Source organism: Protopterus annectens, chromosome 1.part2 (genome assembly GCF_019279795.1).
Source record: "Protopterus annectens isolate FY-2018-M chromosome 1.part2, PAN1.0, whole genome shotgun sequence".
NCBI classification, from domain to species: domain Eukaryota; kingdom Metazoa; phylum Chordata; order Ceratodontiformes; family Protopteridae; genus Protopterus; species Protopterus annectens.
Genome location: NC_056727.1, coordinates 722,566,476 through 722,591,434, shown reverse-complemented (window position 1 = coordinate 722,591,434; position 24,959 = coordinate 722,566,476). Strand labels below are relative to the sequence as shown.

At 37.7% G+C, this 24,959-nt stretch overlaps 1 protein-coding gene across 1 annotated transcript in view; it reads right to left on the bottom strand.

The window, feature by feature from the left end:
• LOC122792408 (kinesin-like protein KIF28P) overlaps positions 1 to 24,959 on the bottom strand; it is a 1,102,337-nt gene that overhangs the window by 114,951 nt on the left and 962,427 nt on the right. The window lies entirely within an intron of this gene.

The window sequence follows — 24,959 nt, the reverse complement described above, 5'->3', positions numbered from 1 at the left end:
TGTTATTTTTGTATGGTGTTGCTGTAATAGTTCCTTAAAAGTATCAGTTTGTTTTTGAGAATTTAATTTGAGATTTTCTAAGTCATTTTATAGCCATCCATCTTCAAAGATAGTTCCTGTAAGGTAGATGTCATCAATTGCATTTCTTTTTTCAAAGCAGCATCTGGATGAGAATTCCTTGAATTGTTCATATTCAATGACTCAATATATCTCCAAGTTACTTGACAGAAACATGTTTGTACCAGCGGTGGTGGTGCTGTGGTAGCGTTGTTGCCTCACAGTAAGACGCTGTCTGGTTCGATTCTCAGTTAGAGCATCTTCTGCGTGGAGACATGCGTGAATGGGCATACATTCGTAGAAGGTTGTGCATCAGGGCTGGTAACTCGGCACGTAAAACTCAACTACCAATCATCAGTGGACCGGAGTTCCGCTGTGGCGACCCCTAACCGGGAAAAGCCAAAAGACACAACAACAACTTGACAGGAAAATGTTTGTATATCTCCACCAAAATTGATATTTATATAGTTTAGTATTTTATCTATAGATTTCTGATGTTTTAAACTTGAAAATAATAAAATGTTCCTATATTATTATACTAATTTATGGAGCTCTCAAAATTCACTGCTCTCAGTTGTCCACCTAGGTTCCACCCCCTTCTGTTTTACATTGTGTTGTACTAACACATGTTCAGTGGTTATGATTCTTCTCAGCTGATACTTATACAATGCAATGAAGTGTTATATGGTCTTTTTTATTTTATGTTGTATTTGCAATGCTGAAAATGGTTTTTGGACCAGCCCACCTAACCAGTTATCTCCTGAGTATGCTCTCCTTCAGATGAGGCATTAAGTTGTGGTTCCATTTGGCTGAGTTGGTGGTAGATCAGGTGCATGTAAACCCCAATGGAACTTATCAAAAAAGAGTATGGGTTGCTTTATTTATATATACATTACTTACACATTATTTTATATCATTTATGTAATTTACATCACCCATGTCCATCTTGTTTTACACCATTTTTACAAATTCTTCATCAGTAATATAGTTTTAGTATGCACTTCTTACACTCTCATTTCCTTAACTTTCATATATTCTCCCCAGTGTTTATTCAATAACCTTTTTCTTATTTCTGACAATTCATCTCTTCTATTTTTGTTATACAATATTATTTCATGCTTTCTTTTCCACAATATCCAGATGTAAGTAAATAATCTTTTATTTCATTTATTAATTTCCTTCTTTCTTCTTTTTTCATATTTACCATACAATATAATTTCCATATTCATTTCTTTGAAATCTTCCCAACTATATACATTTGTAAACTTTTCCTAAAAAGAATTATTCATTTTACATTTTAAAAATTGTTTTGCAGTCTCCTCTGTCTTGCAGTCATAACAAATTATTTCATCTGTTTCTTTAGTTTTCATATTCCCTTAAAAGATAACTTGTTTAATAAAATTCTCCACAAAAGTCCACAGCGTCATAAATATTTTCAAACCTTTTTATCTGATAAATCATTCCACGGATAAACAAGAATATACAAGAAAAAAGCTTGCATTTTTTTATGCCATTCATTCCTTTTCTCACTGCATTCATCATTTTTTTTAATTTATTCAGATTTACCTCATTTACATACCACTTTTTGTCCATAATCTGTTTTTTATCCATTATTTCCAATTTTCCTTCTACATTGATGGTTAAAAAAAGATTTTTCTAATTTTGTGTTGTATATTATTACTAATATCTCAATTCCTTTCCTATATTCCAACATACCTCACTCATCCTTTTATGACATAAAAAGTTTGAACAATTGCATTAATTACTAAAACAAAAATGCACATACTTCAAGGATACCCAGCCTAACTCCCATTCTTTCCTTGATATCTTTTTATATACATCCATTTTTTACCATTACTTTCACTCGAACTTTCATAACAAATTTTTATACCTTCCACTCTTTTTTGCTTATGCTGTATGTTTCCATCATTTTCCATGTCACCTCATGACTAATCATGCTTATTTCCTTTACTGTTATTAGCATTTCTTTTACTTCTCTATATCTTACACAAAGCACACAAGTGTTTATTATTTCATTCAACACTTTTACTTCCCTTTTTGTATTATTCATATATTTTATAGTAAGTATTCAATAAAGTTATAGATTTCCAATTTCTTATGTCCTTCTTTTTATCTATTTTCCCATATAAATTGAATCACCCAAAATTGTATCACCTCACTGCATACTTCTTCCTGCACTTTCCCTTTATCTACACATTTATTTAACAATTACAGAAAAACACCTTTTCTTCTATCTCCATTAACTTGTAAAACTCATAACTGAGTTCATCTAATCCTGGTGCTGACTCTTTTCTATCTTCTTTTATTACTTATTGTAGTTCTTTCTTAGTAATCTCCTTTTCCAGTTATGCCTTAGTACCATCAGATATTTTTAACACACATTTCCTGTTTTTCAACTCCTTCTTTTTCATATATTTTATCTACAAATCTTTCTTAGATTTCCATTCTTTATTTTTGTTAATATCACACACCACCATCTTCCTTATATATCATATCTATTCTTCCTTCTTTTATTCTCGCTTGTTTTCCTAAATAAGATGATGCTTCTTTTTTCTTACCCTTTAAGAAAAATATTTTCCTAAATAAAACATTTTTAATTATCTGTCTGCTTTTGCCATACAACATATTTTCTGTTTCTTATGCTGTTTCCTTTTTTCAATTTATACTTGAAACTATTCCATTATTTCTTTATATTACTTTTTTATTTTTTATTCTATTGTTTACCATTAAAACACTTTCTTATATTTTTCTTTAAACACTACCCTCCATACAGACAGACAGACCAATTTTCTTACACTCCCATTTGCTTAAATTTCATCTATCCTCCCCAATGCTTATTCCATAACCTTTTTCGTATTTCTGACAATTCATCTTTATCCCTTGTGTTTTTGTTATACAATATTAATTCCCACTTTCTTTTCCACAGTACCCAGATTGCAGTAAATAATCTTTTTTTTCATTTACTAAGTTCCTCCTTCCTTCTTTTTTCATATTTGCCATAAATCATTTCCTTATTTCTTTGAAATCTTCCCAACTATACACATTTGTAAACTTTTCTCAAAAAGAATCATTCATTTTATATTCTAAAAAAATATTTTGCAGTTTCCTCTGCATTGCAGTCATAATTTTTTTGTCTGTTCCTTTAGTTTTCATATTCTGTTAAAAGGTAACTTGTTTAACAAAATTCTCCACAAAAGTCCACAGCATCATAGATATCTTCAAACCTTTTCATCTGATAAATCATTCCACGGATAAACAAAAATATACAAGAAAAAATCTTGCATTTTTTTTCATGCCATGCATGTTTTTCTCACTACATTCATCTTTTTTTTTTTAATTTACTCAATTTTACCTTATTTTCGTACCCTTTCTGTCCATAATCTCTATTTCATCCATTATTTCCAATTTTCCTTCTACAGTGATGGTTAAAAAAAGATTTTTCTTATTTTTTATTGTATATTATTCCTCTTTTAATAAGATTCAGTATCAATCTCCATGTAAACAGAAAAAAGCTAGCAATTCCTTTTTCATTTTTCCTAGAAACATATAAACTGCCCAACATAAGCAACTTTACCCAACATGTATTTAACATATACACTTTTTGTTATATGATAAATTAAAACTTTTCCACCATGCCAGTAGTTTTTATTTCTTCCAGCTTCACTTTTGATTGATTCAGTATGCTTTCATATTCACCATACTTAACCCCAATATACTAATTCCCATCCTATTATAATAAATTTTATTTGCCTTTTTTGTTTCATCACATCCCTAACTTGTTTCTTTTATTCCAACTTAAACCCACCTCTTAAAAACTTTTCAATTCTTATTGCAATACTATGTACTCATATTTCACTTTCTTTCCTATATTCCAACATACCTCACTCATCCTTTTGTGACATAAAAATTTGAACAATTGCATTAATTACTAGAACAAAAATGCACATACTTAAAGGATACCCAGCCTAACTCCCATTCTTTCCTTGATATCTTTTTATATCCATCCATTTTTTACTATTGCTTTCACTCAAACTTTCATAACAAATGTTTATAGTTTCCACTCTTTTTTACATATGCTATATGTTTCCATAATTTTCCATTTCACCGCATGACTAATTATGCTTATTTCCTTTACTGTTATTAGCATTTCTTTTACTTTTCTATCTCTTACACCAAGCACACAATTGTTCATTATTTCATTCAATACTTTTACATCCTTGTTTGTATTATTCATATATTTTATAGTAAGTATTCAATAAGGTTATGTCTCCAATTTTTTATGTCCTTCTTTTCATCTTTTTTCCCATATAAATTGAATCACCCAAAATTGTGTCACCTCACAGCATAATTCATCCTGTACTTTCCCTTTATCTAACCATTCATGTAACAATGTACAGAAACCACCTTTTCTTCCACCTCCATTAACTTGTAAAACTCATAACTTAGTTCATCTAATTTGGGTGCTCACTCTTTTCTATCATCTTTTATTACTTATTGCATTTCTTTCTTAGTAATCTCCTTTTCCAGTTCTGTCTTAATACCATCAGATATTTTAACACACATTTCCTGTTTTTCAACTTCTTCTTTTTCATATATTTTATCTATAGATCTTATACTGCCATTTTATATTTTTGTTAATATCACACATCACCATCTTCATTATACATCATATCAATTCTTCATTATTTTTATTGTCGCTTATTTTATTGAATAAGACAATGCCTCTTCTTTCTTAACCTTCAAGTAAAATATTTTCCTAAATAATGCATTTTTAATTATCTTTCTGTTTTTGCCATGCAACTTTCTTTCTAAGTTTCTTATGCTGTTTCCTTTTTTTCCATTTTATACCCAAAACTATTCCATTATTTCTTTATATTACTTTTTTATTTTTTTATTCTATTGTCTACCATTGAAACACTTTTTTATATTTTTCTTTAAACACTACCCTCCATACAGACAGACAGACCAATTTCCTTACACTCCCATTTCCTTAATTTTCATCTATCCTCCTGAGTTCTTATTCCATAACAATTTTCTTATTTCTGATAATTCATGTTTTTCCCTTCTATTTTTGTTATACAATATTATTTCACACTTTTTTTCCACAGTACCCAGATTGCAGTAAATACTTTTTAATTTCATTTATTAATTTCCTCTTTCCTTCTTTTTTCATATTTACAATAGAGCATCATTTCCTTATTTGTTTGAAATCTTCCCATCTATATACATTTGTAAACTTTTCTCAAAAAGAATTATTCATTTTACATTCTAAAAAATGTTTTGCAGTTTCTTCTGCCTTGCAATCATAACAAATTATTTTGTCTGTTCCTTTAGTTTTCTTATTCCCTTAAAAGGTAACTTGTTTAACAAAATTCTCCACAAAAGTCCACAGTATTCCCAGATATCTTCAAACCTTTTCATCTAAAAATCATTCCATGGATAAACAAGAAAGTACAAGAAAGAATCTTGCATTTTTTTCATGCCACTCATTCCTTTTCTCACTACATTCATCATTTTTTAATTTACTCAGTTTTACCTTATTTCCATACCCCTTAACATCCATAATCTCTTTTTCATCCATTATTTCCAATTTCCCTTCTACATTGATGGTTAAAAAAAGATTTTCTTATTTTTTATTGTATATTATTCCTCTTTAATAAGATTCAGTCTTTAACTTCACATAAACAGAAAAAAGCTAGCAATTCCTTTTTCATTTTTCTTAGAAACATATAAACTCCCGCAACATAAGCAACTTTACCCAAAATGTATGTATTTAACATGTACACTTTTTGTTATATGATACATTAAAACTTTTCCACCATGGCAATAGTTTTTATTTGTTGCAGTTTTATGTTTGATTGATTCAGTATGTTTTCATATTCCCAATACTTAACCTTTAATATACTAATTCCCATCCTATTATAATACATTTAATTTGTCTTTTTTGTTTCATCACACCCCTAACTTGTTTTCCTTTATTCCATCTTAAAACCACCTTTTCATTTCTTATAGCAATAACCCAGATCATATGCATAAGACAGACTAATATCTCAATTTCTTTCCTATATTCCAACATACATCACCCATCTTTTTGTGACATAAAAGATTGGACAATTGCATTAATCACTAGAACAAAAATGCACATACTTAAAGGATGCCCAGCCTATCTCCCCTTCTTTCCTTGATAACTTTTTATATCCATCCATTTTTTTTTTTACCTTTACTTTCACTCGAACTTTCATAACAGATGTAAAACTCATAACTGAGTTCATCTAATCCTGGTGCTGACTCTTTTCTATCTTCTTTTATTACTTATTGTATTTCTTTCTTAGTAATCTCCTTTTCCAGTTCTGCCTTAGTACTATCATAGATATTTTTAGCACAAATTTCCTGTTTTTCAGCTTTTTTTATAGATGTTATCTACAAATCTTTCTTATACTTCCATGCTTTATTTTTGTTATCACACACCACCATCTTTATTATACATCATATACATTCTTCCTTCTTTTATTGTCGCTTGTTTTCCTAAATAAGGTGATGCCTCATCTTTCTTACCCTTAAGAAAAATATTTTCCTAAATAATACATTTTTAATTATCTTTCTGTTTTTGCCATCCAACTTTGTTTCTCAGTTTATACTTGAAACTATTCCATTATTTCTTTATGTTACTTTTTTATTTTTTATTCTATGTCTACCATTAAAATACTTTATTATATTTTTCTTTAAACACTACCATCCATTCAGGCAAACATAGGCCTATTTTCATAAAATGCCATCGCCATATGGTCTTCCAATCATTTCTTACTCTCCACCTTTATTTCTTCTGTCTTACTAATTTCATCAGTTAGCCTTTTTTTTATTCCTTTTCTTCTTTTATCTCTTTATTTTTACCTATTCTTGTCCACACAGCTCTGTGATCAGAAAACCTGGCAATTTTCATATTTCCTTCTATTTCTTCCATTACATTACAAAATTTGAAAGAATCTATCTCTGTTTTAAATATCTCTCTTTGTTAAGTCTAATCTCCTTTTCCTACCTGTAATCCTCCACATTTTATAACTTCCTTCAATACCTTTACATCTTGTGTATTTTCCTTTCTCCTTCCTTAAATTACAGTCTTCTGTTATGATAATAAACATATTAATGAAAACATATATGTGAGAGTGTTCAATCTCGCCGTTTGTTCTTACACCTGGGTTCAGAGCCGATCCTCGGCTCCGTGTCGGCCGCTTGGCAAGCTCTGCATCGAGAAGAAGCTCGAGACCAACCTAACTCCCACAATCCCCCTCTGCCTTTACCTCAAATCTAGTTTGCCGCTGCAACGTTCGCATCAGATTTGATGAGCTCGGGCCAACTCAAGCTAAGATTGATTATTTTTCTTATATTTCTTATATATTTTTTCTAAAAAATTTGTTACTAAGTGAATGTGTGTGTGTGTGACTAGTTTCGAGGGTTCTCGGTTCCGTATATAAATTTTATATACTTTATTAGAGTTTTTCCCTTGGGGCCTACTCCACCCATTTAACTTGGATTGACTACTGGCTTGGACTATTTACTGGATTTGACAAATTGTTTCTGGAATTGACAAATTTACTGGACTAGACATTTTACTGGCTTTTTCACTAGTTACTGTACCTAATTTGACATGTCTGAGAAAGCTAAATCTGGGTTTAAGCACTGCCAGTGTGGGCATAAGATGTCTGTGACTGACAATCATAGTTCCTGCGTCTACTGTCTTGGCCCTCTCCATCTGCAAGAAGACTGCTCAATATGTCATTCTTTCAGTGGGAGGGTCATGACAGATAGGCGCAGGAAACTTATGGATAGGGGGCTTTTGAAGCCTGCCTTTCAAGAGGCTCTGGATGCTTCAGACCAGACATCCAAATCCTCAAAGGAATCAAAGACGTCGGAGCCTAGGTCATCGGCTCCGAGCTCTTCAGTCAAAGTTCGATCACCGGTTCCACAGACTTCGGGGCCGAGTGTTGAACTGTTGTCAGTTTCCGAGCCTCGAGTCTTGGAACCGGTGATGGAGCTCCCTCCCCCGACACTGTTGAGGTCGGCTCCGTCTTCGATTCCTTCGACGCGTTCTTCCAGGCCCCTCTCCGACACCGATGTAGACCGCGTGGTGCAGAAATTAATGGAGAATACGGCCTTATCCAAACTCATCTCAGTCTCCTCCCAGTTGGTGTCGAGACTCGAAGGCCTTCCCTTATCTCCACCTGTTCCTCCTCCGATGCCTATCCAGTCTTCGGAGCCGGGAGAAGCTGATCTGCTAATTGTGGAGCCCTCGGTGCCAGAACCGGCTTTCTCTCGGTCGGCTCCGTTCACCTCGACTCCGTCGGATCCGGTACCGGAGTCTCGGAGCCGAAGATCCATCCTTGGATCCGGGACTGAGAGTCGGACCGATGTTTCGGTTCCGACGCTCCCTCTTGGCGCCTCGGCTCGGATCGACTCGGCTCCGTCCTCAGGGTCGATGCCTTCGGTGCCTGTTTCAGGGATTCTTCCAATTTCTTCGGAACCGGGAGATACCTTGACTCGGGACCCGGGGGCCTTCGACCTCATGAGGAAGGTGTTGTCTACTCAGACAACCACATCAGCAGAAACGGCTTCTCCTTCCCATAAAGGACCGTTATCCTCCTCTGCACCCACGGCTACATCTAAGCGTTGAGCACCTGTGTCTCAGCCACCCCTGGAGGGTGCCCCCTCTTCCTCGGAAGCTTCTTCGGATACCCCCCCCGAGGAAGTTCCGAGGAAAAGATTGTGTAAGAGGAGACACTTAGATTCTCCACAAGAATCATTGACATCGGACACCGACTTGGATGAGTCAGAAGGGTCCCCAAAATCACCCTCAGAGGATGTCTCCTTTTCTGACATCCTGGAGATCCTGAAGCAGAGAGGTGATTGGCAAGCCCTCCCCCCTTCTGAGGATGAGTCAGTCTTGCTGTAGGCATTCGGTGCTCGCCCTTCCTCCTCCTGGGTCACTCTGCCCTTCGATGAGTTGATGGAGCTGATTGCTCGAAGGGCGTGGGAAACTCCTGACATGGTGGAGCCAGTCCCTAGAAAGCCTAACAAATATATTACTGCACCTCAGGATAAGGCTTATCTGACAAAGGGAGTGCCAGTGGACGCTATGGTGGTGGCAGCGGCCACAAAAAAGGAGATGTCTGAATCTTCCTCATCTGTCCATCCACCTAACAGAGATTCTAGGACTATGGACAGGTATGGGAAGCGCATTTTTAGTTCAGCGGCTTTTTCTATGCGATCCTTGAACTATTTGACCCACTTCACACGGCTACAGAGGGATCTAATCAAAGAGTTGGGAGATACCCTCCAGGGTACTACAGATGCTGCTGTTTAAGAAAAGGTTACAGCACATCTCAATACCCTTACATCTATTGCAAACTCGTCCATGAGGCTGATCTCATACGCAGCCGAAGGATCGAGTAGGGCAGCAGCTTCAGCGATTGCTCTTCGTAGACAATCCTGGATGCGCTTATGTTCATTTGCGGAAGCCTTCAAGTCTTCCTTTACTAATGCCCCATTTGATGGTGCCACGCTCTTTGGCCCCAAAGTAAAGGAGACCCTTACCCGGTGTGAGCAAGAGGGAAAGACTCTGTCTGCTGTCGGAGTCCATTTTTCCACCCCATCCAGACCGTACCCCAAAGGGCAACGTGGTGGAAAAATGTGGTTTCGAAAACCCCAAGGATCTTTCCCAGGCACACAGGGTGATGCCCCCTCCAGAGGCAGAGGAGGGGGCAGAGGTGGAAGACGCCGCCCTGGCAGCAGAGGGGGTCCGCAGAACCAAGGTGACAGGGATACACCCCCTGGGAAACCTTTTCAGCACTCCTGAGAGGAGGCCCGACTGTCCTGCTCTGGAGGCAGTCGGGGGTCGCTTAGCTTTATACCCTCAGGCCCGGCAAAATCTTACATCAGACAATTGGGTAAAAAGCGTTGTTACCAGAGGCTACAGAATACCCTTCCTATTGCCCCCAATTCCGAAGAAAAGACTCCCAGATGTGCCGCCCCATCTGCGAGACCCTGCAGCTATAGAAATTTCAAAGCTGCTAGAAAAAAGAGTAATCCAACCAGTCCCAGCAGACCAAAGAGGATTCGGAACTTACTCAAGGTTCTTTTTAGTTCCAAAAAAGACAGGGGACTGGAGGCCAATTCTGGACCTAAGCAATCTCAATACCTTCGTCAAGAAAGAAAAGTTCTGGATGGTCACGCTTCAATCGATCCTTCCATTTTTACAGAAGGACGACTGGATGTGCTCAATAGATCTGAAGGACGCATACTACCACATCAAAATGGCCAAGGCGTCCAGGGATCACTTGCGCTTCTGGCTGGGAGCCAGCAACTTTCAGTTCCAAGCCCTGCCCTTTGGTCTGACCTCAGCCCCCAGGGTTTTCACCAAATGCATGGCAGTGGTAGCGTCTCACTTGAGACACCTGGGATTCCAGGTGTTTCCGTATCTGGACGACTGGCTCCTTTCTGCCACCACCCAGCGTCAACTGATTCAGGCCAGGGATTACACACTGCAGCTTTGTGTTCATCTCGGAATTTCCGTAAATTTCAAAAAATCTTTATTACAGCCATCACAGCATATCTCATTCATAGGAGCAGAATTGGATACGCATTGTTTAATTCTAAGACTTCCTCCAGAAAGGATAGCCTCACTTCAAAGCCACATATCTCTTCTTCTGTCATCCAGAAAATCCCCAGCAAAACTGGTTCAGAAGGTTTTGGGTCTCATGGCAGCTTCTCTCATTGCGATACCATTGGGAAGACTGCACATGAGAGTTCTACAATGGCTACTGTTTGCACAATGGTCGTTCCAACAGTTACCTCTGACACACGAAATTCTGATCACAAACACATGCAAATCACACCTAGCCTGGTGGCTCCAGACTTGCAATCTTTCCAGCGGAAGACCATTTGTGCTACCCACGCCGACAGCTACGGTGACCACGGACGCTTCCCTGATAGGGTGGGGGGGCATCTTTCAGGGACAGACAGTCCAAGGCGAATGGACCAATTTAGAGTACAATCTGCACATCAATGTTCTAGAGTTGAGGGCAGTGTTTCTAGCGTTGAAACACTTTGCTCCCCTTCTTCCTCTAGGGACTATTGCAGTTCAGACGGACAACATGTCCGTAGTCTGGTACATAAACAAACAAGGGGGAACCAAGTCTTATCAACTATGCAGAGAGGCCATGAGAATCTGGCAATGGGTGGAGTCCACGGGTCGCTTTCTGATTGCAACACACATCCCGGGGTCATCCAACGTCATAGCCGACAGGTTGAGCAGAGCAATCCTGTTGCCTCACGAGTGGTCCCTCAAACAATCAGTTGCAAAGGAGATTTTTCGCAAATGGGGCCAGCCTTCCTGCGATCTTTTTGCGTCTCCAATGAACGCCAAATGCAGAAGCTATTTTGCCCTATTACCCCCTCCAGGGGAAGTCCCCAGGGATGCTCTGGTTCACGATTGGCCCCCGGGTCTCCTGTACTCTTTTCCTCCCTTTCCCCTGATTGCAAAGTTTCTACAGAAAGCCAACAACCTGCAAAGGACGATCATCCTCATTGCCCCATTCTGGCCTCGTCAAATCTGGTTTCCCTTTCTTCTGGCACACCGCATTCAGGAACCCTGGATCCTGGACCCGAAGCCGGATCTACTGACCCATTCATCAGGGGCTCCCCACCCCTTGCTTCTGTCACTCCAACTAGCAGCTTGGCTGCTCCGCTTCCCTACTTAGCCAGGTCTGATCTTCTTTCACCTGCAGTTCAGAATATACTAGTGGCTTCTCATAAAGCTTCCACTACAAAGACTTACACTAGTAAATGGAAGCATTTTGTTCACTGGGCAAATACACAGCAATTGGATCCTGTTATAGCTCCCTTAAATAAGATTTTGGAGTTTTTAACTGAATTGTTCCACCAAGGAGCTTCTCCTGCCACTTTGAGAGTGCAATTGGCTGCCATTTCCAACTTTCATGTGGAAGAATGTGGGGCTCCTATTATGGCTCACAGACTTTGTAAGGCCTTTCTGAAAGGATCTTTCCATATTAGACCACCAGTTAGAACTCCTACATCACCTTGGAATCTAAACCTTTTATTATCCAAATTGATGCTACCTCCATTTGAACCAGCCTCCTCTTGTCCATTGAAGTATTTGTCGTGGAAGACCCTCTTTTTGGTGGCCATTACATCGGCTAGATGGGTGTCAGAGCTTCAGGCTCTTTCTATTAAACACCCTTATTTGATCTTTCACTCTGACAGAGTATCTCTTCGCACTAATCCGTCCTTTCTCCCCAAAGTTTGCTCCGTTAATAACATTAATCAATCCATTGAGCTCCCTACCTTTTTCAAAAACCACTCCAATAAGTTGGAGTATATGTTACACAAGTTGGATGTTCATAGACAACTTAGATTTTACCTGGATAGAACAAAGGATCACAGGAAGACAGATCAACTTTTTGTAGCCTTTGCAGACAGCAGGAAGGGTATAGCAGTTACTAAACGAACCCTTTCCAAATGGCTAACTGATTGCATTATATTTGTTTATGCTACTTCGGAACAAACTTTACCTGTCAAACCCAAGGGCCACTCTACAAGATCAGTATCTACATCCCTGGCTCATGCAGCTCGCTTACCATTGGACACTATTTGTGCAGCTGCCACTTGGTCTAAACCACATACATTCATTTCTCATTACAAGGTAGACAGGGTTTCTAGGGACAGGGCAACCTTTGGTTCCACTGTACTCAAGAACGTTCTCCCGTGAGTTCCTCAGGAACATGGAGCTAGGGACGCTACCCAGGTGTAAGAACAAACGGCGAGATTGAACACTCTCACATTTAGAAGTTATGTCCTTACCATAACGTTCCATGTGGAGTGTTCATCTCGCCTTTGTTCTTACATTCCCACCCTCCCACCCTCAGGAAGAACGTCCAGTTTGGTGTCTGGTTTGGTTTCTTCTGCTTCTGCGTTACGCAGTTGTTGTGTATATATGTATATATATATACATATATATGTATAGGTGTTTCTCTCAGTTATGTTGTTTTTGGCATGAATGTGTTACTCTCTCTGTTGACTTCTGGTTTGCTTGCAAACTAGATCTGAGGTAAAGGCAGAGGGGGATTGTGGGAGTTAGGTTGGTCTCGAGCTTCTTCTCGATGCAGAGCTTGCCAAGCGGCCGACACAGAGCCGAGGATCGGCTCCGAACCCAGGTGTAAGAACAAAGGCGAGATGAACACTCCACATGGAACGTTATGGTAAGGACATAACTTCTAATTTTACGAACTCAATCTTATTTTTCCTGTCATATCTGTGCATGCATAACTTGCAAATAATCTTAGATATCTTTTTTACTTTTCTTATATCACACATCACCATTTTACATGGTACTAGTATTGTAACATCTGATATTTTAATGTCTTCATTTCTCCGCTGTACCTGAACAGTCTCTATTTCCTGCAGTCCATCTAATCTTGTTTCCCTCAAGGCCTCAACTCTTTCCCTTTTCTCCTTTTTAACACATATTGTATGTAATAAATATATGTAATTTCAATTACCATTAGCCCAGTGATTATCATGTAGTGTCGTTGTATCATCCATTTCCTTCCCTTTCCTCTTCTTTCCTTTCCTTCCATTCTTTGCTTATTTTTTCCCAACTTTTATTTCTTTTTCCTTTTCCTTACCCTTACTCTATTGACATTTCATTATTGTGTTCTTGTTCTTCTCCTGTAACATAAGCCTTCTTTTCTCCTTCATCACTTTTCAGCATTTCATACCAGTTCTCCTCCTGATGAATAACATCTTTTTTTCCCAATATTTAACTACATTCCTTCTGAATTTATTGTATATTTTGTCTATATTTTCTCCTACAGCATTATATATCTCATCAACCTTGCTATTGTTTTCAGGATTTTGTTCAGCTCTTCCTTCATCCTGTAAAACAGGACAATCAAACCAAACATACCCTTGGGTGTTACATGTATGACATTTTGATTTACAATTTTAAGCCATATGCTATTTCTCTTCACATGGTCTCTATCTTCTTTTTTCACAGTCCTGTAATAAATGTCTTTTATCTCCAACAAAAACACAGTCCTTTGGCTGGCCCCAGTATCTCATAATCCACCTCTTTCCATTAACATTTATTACATTTTGAACATGCTTAACCCTTCTATCATGTTTAATGTTATTAGCACATTCTTCAGTCCATGCATTTCTTTCATCAAATACTTGACAGTTTTTGTGAAATGTGTGTGGTCTGGATGAACACACTCAAGCTCTCTGCTATCACTACATGTGGGTGTGGACAAATTAATCACTGATGGAGCACTGGAAGTAATGCATTACAGGAATGGGATCTAAGAAGGCCATGGCAGCTAATAGTAGAGGATGTTTTGGCTCTATGGATACATGAATGCCAGACCTCCTCAAGCAGATGTTCCATCACAGACAATGCCTGATCCAGTGTATCACTAATCCTATCCAGTGAATCACCTACATGGTTGAGGTAGTCATACAATAGAAAATGATGACATAACACTGCAATTTAACCATATTAACTTGGAAAGCACAGCAACTGCTGTATATCAGTTGTCAATATTTAAAATTGAATATATATCATTTTTTTCTATTGCATATTGAAATATATTCAAAATATGAGCATATATGCAGGTTGTGAAGAGGACAACATAACTTTAAGAAATAGTACAGTAATTGTTAGAAGACTCTCCTTCAAGTGACTAGTAGTAATGTTCTGTCTGTATCCAGTCAGTCTTCCCTCCATCCTTCTGCTTCCATAGCTACACCATTACCTTAATATAGTGTTGATTCAGCCCTCTGAGCACTGTGAAGATGCAAGTGAGGTGCAACATTATTATCATTCCTAAATACCAAAAAAAATCACTTGGTGTCACTTGGTGCAGGGGATGTAAACATAGTGTAAGCAGCTACATGATTGCATGCACACTCTCTAGGACTGCAGGGAGGCGCAATAACAGTTGTTAGCTGCTAATGACCTGCAAGTGATTGCTCTAAAGAAATACTGAAGGGAGTCTTCTCACTGAAGTGTGTGTATTATGCAGAATACACTTAAATTAAAAGTGTAATCACCATGAGAGAATTGAGAACAACCATATCCGCATTGATATAATTGTACTAAGAGTACACTGTCATCCTTTGCTTAAAATCTGTCTGAAATGCTGATCAACAATATTATACAATGAAGCAAAGATTCAAATAAATGGCCATGACATTACACATCTGTAGGAGGGGAAGATGCTCAGAAAATAAAAAAGAAGAAATATCTGTCAGTGTTGGCAACCTGACATTAATATGGTGTAGACTGATATTAATGTAAAGAACTGGTCAGTGTCACATTGATCTTGACATGTTCAAGCAAATGAGAAATGAACATTTTTTGGTCCTATGTTAGTGGCAAAGAAGGATAAGAAACATAACTGTGTGTTATTTCACTGAGTTGAGGTTCAATTCCAGATAGTCTACTGTCTGAGTTCATGCATATTTTCTGAGCATATGATCAAGTAGTACCACACACAGATCTAGGAAACTTCACAATCTTGCCTTTTCATTATTACCCTATATTTGTTACTACTGACAATTGTCTGTTATTTTTTTGTGTGTGTTCCTCAATTGCACAGGGCTTGGACAGGAGTCTACTGCCCAAGGTACAAACTGAAAAATGTATTCTGGCATGCCATCAGTATCACATTTTAGGGTGGCAGAGGTACAATTTGCTACAACACACTGAACAGCAATAAGAGAAGAAATTCTACATTACATCTATCATTGTAGCACACAGATAAAATTAAATGATTTGAAAGAAACAAGAAAGAGTATGCGGGCTTTGAACTCAGCTTGAAACCACATGCTGCTTGGAATGTTTGCAGCAGATGTGAAAATTCAGTATATTTTTTTTGTGGAATAAAACTTGTTATAAATGTTTTTCTGCCTGTGTAATTTCAGCACTACATAGCAGAGAACAAATAGGGTTCAGAGATGAAAGAGTGAACAGTGTCATTTCTGTAATCTGCATTAGTGCGACAGTTGTCTCACCACTGCATGGCATTACTAATGAGCATGTGATATGCTCATGATGTACACCTCTTTCTGTGGCAGAAGCTGTAAATGCATTGACTTTGGCACCTCTTAACAGAGTTGCTTGGAGGTTCAAATCCATACCACGTGAAGAGATTGTGTAAATGATTACTCAAGATTTATGACTTCATTACAGCTTCATATGCTTTTTTTCTGTTTCCTGTCTAGTGCATGTGCTCACTACTTAGAGATGGAGAATCGAGCTTACCTGCTTAAGGAAAAAAAGTGAACCATTTTATTTGGGCAACTTTCTGTAGTACAAACAGCTCAGTGGCAATGCATGGCCATCAGCACAGAACTGAGTGGAGAACATCCATCTGTTTTGTAACTGTTTCTGTGGCAGAAGGTGTAAGTGCACTGGCTGTAGAGACTGAACACAGATTATACAGGATTCAAATCCAGAAAACGTTTATTTTTACAATGGGTATCAGAATGCAAATTCTAACAACACTTTGATTAGGAAGGTAACACTACATAAAAATGACTATCATAATTATGTTTATTGCAAAACATGTCTAATTAATGCTTTGATAAATTAACTTTTCTTAAGTAGCATATGTCATTACTGATTTAGTTATGAAATACAGTTGAATGTGCAATTGTTTAAGCGGGATATTTTTGATAATGGAGTAAAAATGCACTTACATATCTATGATGGGCTGATTACATAAGTTAAAATCATGTTCTCTCCTCACATAACCCAACTCCGTGCTTAGGAAAGTATGTGTAGCAAAGTATGTATGTATCATACCCCAACCTGTATTAATCAGCTCATGAAAGTCTATCCATCTGCCATAGATTTACAAACTGTAATACTGCCTCTTTCAAAGGAATGCAGCTTACAGGACTTCCTAAAGCCACAGACATAAAGGCCTATGTAGAGTTAATCTCCATTCAAACTGAATTCAGTTTATCTGTAACAAACATAGTTGAAAGGGAGTTCTCCTGTAGCGCTGACAAATAATCACCTTGATTAAAATTATGCATTTTTCTTCCCTAGGTTTGATTCCCACATTGTTCAACTAACTTGTTTCAGTGTGTAATTCCAGAAAGGTATGAGCCAAGTCATCTTATTTCACATCTAAAACACAAAGGATAATAAGCCAAGCCATTGAGGCTGTCAGTGCTGTCCATCTGAAAAAGTGCGACTATGTTGGGCATCACACATGGAAAAACTCACTGCCATGTTTCAAATAATATTTGTTGATTGATAAAATACATTCTGCTTTGTTTATAAATGCCTCTCTTTGCTTACCATCATGCAATTGCAGTTGGTATGGTTGTGCAATTTTGCACACTAGCCATTACATGTAAGATTGGAATTTGGCACCAGTTCAGAATTAGAGCTGCTGCTTGAATCTCCAGGCATGGCTGGTGTGAGAGATGATGATGATGAATTTAGAGCACAGAAGCGGGGTATTGTGGGGTCCAGGATTTTTGTGGCACTCCTCATGAAGTGCTACAGCTGTATCCTGCTGCAGGTTGAGTATAGTGGGTCTCAGTATAAGAATGAGGTTTGAAATAGTTTAGCCAAGGCTGTTTCCAGTGGAACTGACATACCACACACTGGACAGAATTTTTGTCACCACTATAGTGACCTGAAATGGTGCAAGAAGGGCTTCCTTAGATGATGGAAGGATGAGTTTAGGACTGCTGACATCCCTCAGTTGTATAAGTATACTGGCCCATAATTATTAAATGCTATAGACTGCAGGACATAGCCAACATTGTTGTATGCATTCTTGTCTCTTCTTCTCTGTGTTACAGCTACTGAAGACATTGCAGTGAAATGTGGGATAAGAGTGGTTAAATCACCTCAGGGAGGCACAGGGAACATATACATCAGGTCTTACTGTAACCCTAATAAGTATTGTAACCGTATGCAATATATCAATACTGGAATAAATAGCTGTATCTCTGATATCCTAGGACTGCAGTTGATTAATGGGACAATACAGAAAGACCTTCCCATTATACCTGGATATGGCAAAGGTGTAAAAAAAGGAAACAGAATCACACATAACACACAGAGATAGAAATGGCTCATAAGAAAGCCTTCAGTTTCTGTCCTTAGCCTTTGCGCAGAATTTGGCATCATGCAGCCATGACAAGTCATGGTAAATGGCTGTTTATGTTCTATGGCAGAACCTGCTCACTTTTTGCCATCACATACATGAGTCTGGTTTTCCTAATACAAAGGTGCCTGAATATGCTGAGCTACCAGAATACAGAGTAAAGGAAGAACATTGTACATAAATTAACTTATGATTTCCCTTGAAGCATGTCTTGCATGTATGCAACATATTAAGATAAAACAGATATGTGTACATACAATAGGAATCACAATATTTCCTCTATGATTCTTATTTGTGTAAAGTTTGGCAGGAAGCACCAGTGAAGACCACTAAAAACTGTTACTTCACAGTCTGAGTTCAACACATCAAAGTATAATCATGCATGCGCTAACACTTTGTCAAGATCTGCACAAACACCTTTCTTACATTACTATTTAGGATAACATTTCAACAGAAATAAGTATTGCTAATGAATTAAAATACTTCATTACATGGAAAATGTTTAATGTGCTCATGGTAATGCAGTCTGTGTGCATAACTGAACATTCTGGACAGACAGTTACAAATGATATACAACCACATACAGCCTTGACACACATACATCATTATTTTTTATCCCTCCTGCACTGAAACATTAAGTATTGCTTGGTAATGTTAGTCCACATTGCCCATTCATGAGCATATACCATTGCTAATATCAGTATCATTCATTAAGGTTTACATACCATCATTATAACTTGATGATCCATGAATGTTTCATTGTCCATCTTTACATCTGTGTGTGTCTCATCTACACCACACAGGTCAGTACATATCACTGTCAGTTCTGCAGTATACATTAATGACAGCATATCTTACATACATCAGCAGTACAGTATGTATTCTTGATCATAACATTGTACTTACTCTGTCATATCAATAAATATGGATTTGCATAAAACATTCAACGTCACAATATCTTCTCTGACACAGACTAAGAAGCTAATGCTATTTACATTGCACTGCCACAGTTTAAAACTCAGACTTTTGTGGCAGTGCTTGAGTTAAGTACTGTGTCCTCTAGACTGTGTCAATAGATAGGTAGGGTGTTCTAATCTCACATCAGTCAACTTCTCTATATGTGTATGAAGTTGTGTAAATATGACCTTAACTACTGGTGGCCTCAATAAATTAGTAGCCTGGAATTACTTTTACATTGCAGGGAGTGTGTACATAAATGTCAGACCCTTCTGCAACATTATCTTTTCTGTGACACCACACTGATGTCATCCTCTATAAAGAGCACTCACACTATAAAAGTCAGACTTCTGTGATGGCACTTGCATTAAGTGCTCAGTCTTCTAAATTACATAACTACATAGGGAGTTCTAATATCACAGGAGTCAATGTGTGTGTGTGTGTGTGTGTGTGTGTGTGTGTGTGTGTGTGTGTGTGTGTGTGTGTGTATGGAGTTGTGTAAATATGACATTGACTACTGGTGGCCTCAATAAAGTAGTAGCTTGGAAATACTTTTACACCATGAGGTGAATCAACATCAATGTCAGACCCTTCTGACAACCTCATCTTCTCTGCAACAGCAGACTGATGTCATCCTCCATAAAGTGTACTCTCACATTATAAAAATCAGACTTTTGTGGTGGCACTTGCATTAAGTCCTTTGTCCACCAGATTGCATCGCTAGATGTGTGAGGGGTTCTAATATGACAGCACTCAACTTGTATGTGTGCTTGTGTGTATGGGGTTGTGTAAATATGACATTAACTACTGCTGGCCTCAATAAAGCAGTAGCCTGGAGTACATTTTACACTGCAGGGTTAGTCCACATCAATGTCAGATCCTTCTCCCAACATCAACTTCTCTGCAACACAATACTAATGTTATACTCTATTAAGTGTGCACTCACTCTATAAAAGTCAGGCTTCTGTAGTAGTACTTGCATTAAGTACTGTGTCCTCTAGATTGTGTAGCTAGATAGGGAGAGGGTTCTAATGTCACAGCAGTCAACTTGTGTGTGTATCTTTATGAAGTTGTGTAAAAATGACAGTAACTGCAGCTGGCCTCAATAGAACAGCAGCCTGGAGTAAATTTTATACAACAGTGGGAGTCCACATCAATGTCAGACCCTTATGCCAACATCATCTTCTCTGCAACACAATGCTGATGTCACCCTCTATAAAGTACGCTCTCACACTACTGAACTCAGACTTCTAAAGTGGTGCTTGCATTAAGTACTGTGTCTTCTAGATAGGTAAGGGATTATAATCTCACAGCAGTCAATGTGTGGAAAGCCTGGAGTAAATTTTACACTAAAGGGTGATTCCACATCAGTGCCAGACCCTTCTCCAAACATCATCATCTCAGCAACACAGTGTTGATGTCATCCTCTTTAAAGTGTGCTCTCACACTACTGAAGTCAGACTTCTGCAGTGGTGCTTGCATTAAGTACTGTGTCCTCTAGATTATGTAGCTAGATATGTAGTGGAGTCTAATCTCACAACAATCAACTTATGTCTGTGTTGGTGGGGACAATGCATCACTGGAGAATTAGTTCAACAGTTGTACTCATTTGAGTCTTACTCATGAAAAATAGTTATAAGGCCAGATCAATCCCATGTCCCCTTTTCACTCTGTCCAGAAATACATACTGTCTACAGCACATTGATGAGGTCATCATTTCTATAATGCACTCTCATACCACTGAAATCAGATATCTGCTGTGGTGCATGCATATAACACACTTGTATGTAGATTGTGTCAGTCAATAGTAGGGATTTCAAATACATCAGTGAGACTCTCATGATTGTGTGTGTGTGAATATAAATGGATGCAGGAGTGCATTACATCTCTTACTATTCACAACATTTAGAAGTCCACATAGCTAAAATGATGACCTCATTGGTGCATTGCAGATTGTATGTTTGTGGACGTGGGACTGATCTGACCATGTAAATGTTTCTCATGACTGGGAGCCAAATGATCACACATGTTAAATTAATCTTCCAGTGATGCAATAGCTCTACCATCACACACACCCACACACACACACACACACACACACACACACACACACACACACACACACACACACACACACACACACATATTGATTGTTGTGAGATTAGAACCCCCTACCTATCTAGCTACGCAAGTTATATACTCCTCCTTAAGAGTGAACCTGCAAGCTACCCTCAAAACTATAGACCAAAAACTTGCCTTTCGACAATGTATAAACTATATACTGGAATTGATGCTGACAGAGTTTATAGTCATTTAGAAGAAAACTCAATCATGGCAAAGAACAAAAGGGTAACAAAAGAAAGTCATATGGGACAAAGGATCATTTGTTGTTAAATAAAGCCATAATGAAGAATCTAAGTATGACATGGACAGATTACAAAAAAAAATTAACAGCATCCCACATTCATGGATAAAGGAGTGATAATAGGTGTGTTACTTGCATCCTACACTGATGATTTACATTACAGCAACCATGAAACAGTGGCAAACTACTCTGCAGCTAACCCATGATAAAGGAGAAATTATTATCCCACGGATAAAAATTCAAAGGGGTTTATTCCAGGTTGACTCTTTGTCACTGCTGCTCTTTCATCTTGCCCTTAACATATTAAGGTGTCTACTTAACAGATTAGATCATGGTTGCCATTTGGTTCCCAGACTGCAATAAAGTGTAAAGACATCTCTTCTCATTTTTGTGGATGATTTAAAAATGTATAGTTTATAAAATGAGGAGATGAAAGCACAACTGGAAGTGGTAAAAACTTTCTCAGATGATATAAGAATGTCATTTGGTGTTGATAAATGTACAAAAGCAACATTTAAAGCAGGAAAGCTGCAGCACTAGGAAAATATCAGTCTGGGACGGGAATGTGATATAAAGGAACTTGAGCAGGAGGAAATGTATAAATATTTGAGTACTGATGAAGGAGCTACAATAAAACAACAAATTTGAACAAATCTCAGTAAGGAATATTTTAGGAGACTAAAATTAATACTAAAAAGTCCAAGCTATAAATCAATTTGCTCATCCTGTTCTAGCTTACAGTTTTGAGGTGATTGACTGGCCCCAAAAGTTATTGGATCAGTTGGACAGGAAAACAAGAAAAATGCTTCACGCTTAATAAATGATATATAAAAATCAGTATATACTAAGATTATACATTCCTTGTTCTGAAGTAGGTATGGGCCTTCTTGAAACTGATTACATGTATAGATTTGCAATTGTAGGACTGCATACATATCTGCTGAACTCACCGGATCCAAAGATAGTGAAAGCTTTGAAACATGAAAAGAACAAATCTAAGATGAATTTTACACCATAGGGTGAGTCCACATCAATGTCAAACCCTTCTACTAACCTCATCTTCACTGCAACATCACACTGATGTCATCCTCTATAAAGTGCACTTTCAGTTTAACACAAACATGTCGGTGTCAAGCAGGAATAGAAACCAAACCAGAAACAGACAATAATCAGGCAGCAATTGAATGTGCCAAAAAATAAAAGAAAAAATATAAGGAGAAGAGTCAAATGACAGGACAAAGAAATGAAGAAAAGGCATAACTATAGTTGCAAGTACAGAAAACTCATGGAATAACCCCATGTCAATCAGGATCTGATGCAGAAATGGTTAAGGAGAGGTGAATATAAACCAAAAGATGAAAAGTTAATATTAGGGGTCCAGGATAGTGCACTATGTACACATTGGTTTACAAAGTTAGTTGAACATATGGGAGAAAAAGACAAATGCAGGTTCTGTATAACAGAACTGGAAACAGTTGGACATTTTGCTGCTGGGTGTGATACACTAATGGCAGAAGGCCTGTATATTAAAAGGCATAATAATGTGGCAAGACTGTTGCACTGAGGATTGTGCAAACATTACAATACTGAAGTAGCTGACAAGCATTGGAAACATTAGCCCCAAAGCATTATAGAGAATGATAAAATTTATATCACATGGGATTACCCATTAGCAACAGTTCAAAAAAAAGTTGCAATAAAACCAGATATAGAAGTCCATGAAAAGAAGACAAAAGTAGCACTGGTCATTGAAATTGGTGCACCCAGTGATTACAGTGTCTTATGTAAAGAGAGACACAAAGTCATAAAATATCAGGATTTAGGGTAATGTGGAAGAAGGATACGCAGACAGTTCCGATATTAGTAGGAGTAATGGGTTTCATTAAAAAGAATTTACAGTCTTATTTACATAAGCTACTGATATGTGTAACTCCATATGAATTGCAGAAGGAGTCAATTCTGGGCTCGGAAGAACACTTTTGGCTAACATCAAAGACTGAAACAATTCTAATTTCACAACCTTTAATCATACTTTGACTCAGGAATGGGGTCCATACCCATCATGGTATCAGAAACCCAAAAGACTTGGAGAAATTAAACTGTAGGTGTCCTTTTTGCACACACATCTCCTTTGCATGACACAGCTGATGCCATCCTTTCAAAGAAGCTCTGTTGCTTACATGCAGTCAGAGTTCTCTTATGGTGAGTACATATAAGACCCTGGTTTGTAGATTCTGTCAGTCAATAGGCAGGGAGTTAAAATACAGGAATGACTGTTGTCTATGTTTCTTCCTCTTACTGTACAGAACAGGCTGCAAATACATATATGAGTTATATGTTATACAGTGTGCTTGTCCTGTTCAACCACTTTTTAGTGGAAACAGGAAGGTAAAATTCAGTGGTGATGTCTTCTACTGAAATGGGCAGTTACAGTCATTAAATAAATATGTATTTGCACTTGTGTTTCAGCAAATCTTTATAAGCCTGGGATGTTAGCCATATAGCTCAAATCCTGACATCACTGCTTACAGTCAGTGTACATGTTGTTAACTGGACTGTCACCCACATGTACTATGTTCACGTGTTGGCATTGTTTCTGGGTGCAAGTGTTTTCCTTTGAAAAGGCCGTATTGAAGACTGATGCTGTCATTTGAATAGATTGTTTTAACATCACAGTTGTAGTAAAGCACAACCTCGGGACTTGAGGACACGAGATGATGTAATGTATGTTTTTGCCTAAGTAAGACATGTGTTCCAATACTGGATTATATCCACACTGTACAAAATTGTTGTTCTACTGTCACAGTGACAACAGCAGGAGGCCACAGGTGTGTTTGGATATACCTTGCATCAGGCAATATTGTCTGGCATACAGCAAGAGTTTTTCTAAGTAATTACAGGGGCACATATTCCTTGATTTATACACATGATGTAATGCTTTCACATAACCACACATATGACAACTGGTAATGCACTTATACCATGGCACATACAGTGATCCCACTATGGTACTGATTTTCTCAAAATTTAAACAAGTGATCCAAACCAGCATTGATTGACTGTATGCGTTTGTGTTTTTAACTGTTCTGCATGAAAGACACCCCTCCAATTATACTTTGTACGTATAGAGTGGTGGGGTCCACCCTCATCAATTTTAGAAGATAAAATTATGGGCAAATATAGAACAACTGATTGAATAACTTTACATAGGTGGAGTTCAACAACTGTGATAACAGTAGCATTGTGATGAATGTAATTAATAGCTATATTGTTATTTGGAGGATTTGTACAGCTTGATGTTCAATTGTAGCATAGGGTTTCATTTTGTGTTTACTTACTGATGTCACACAACAACC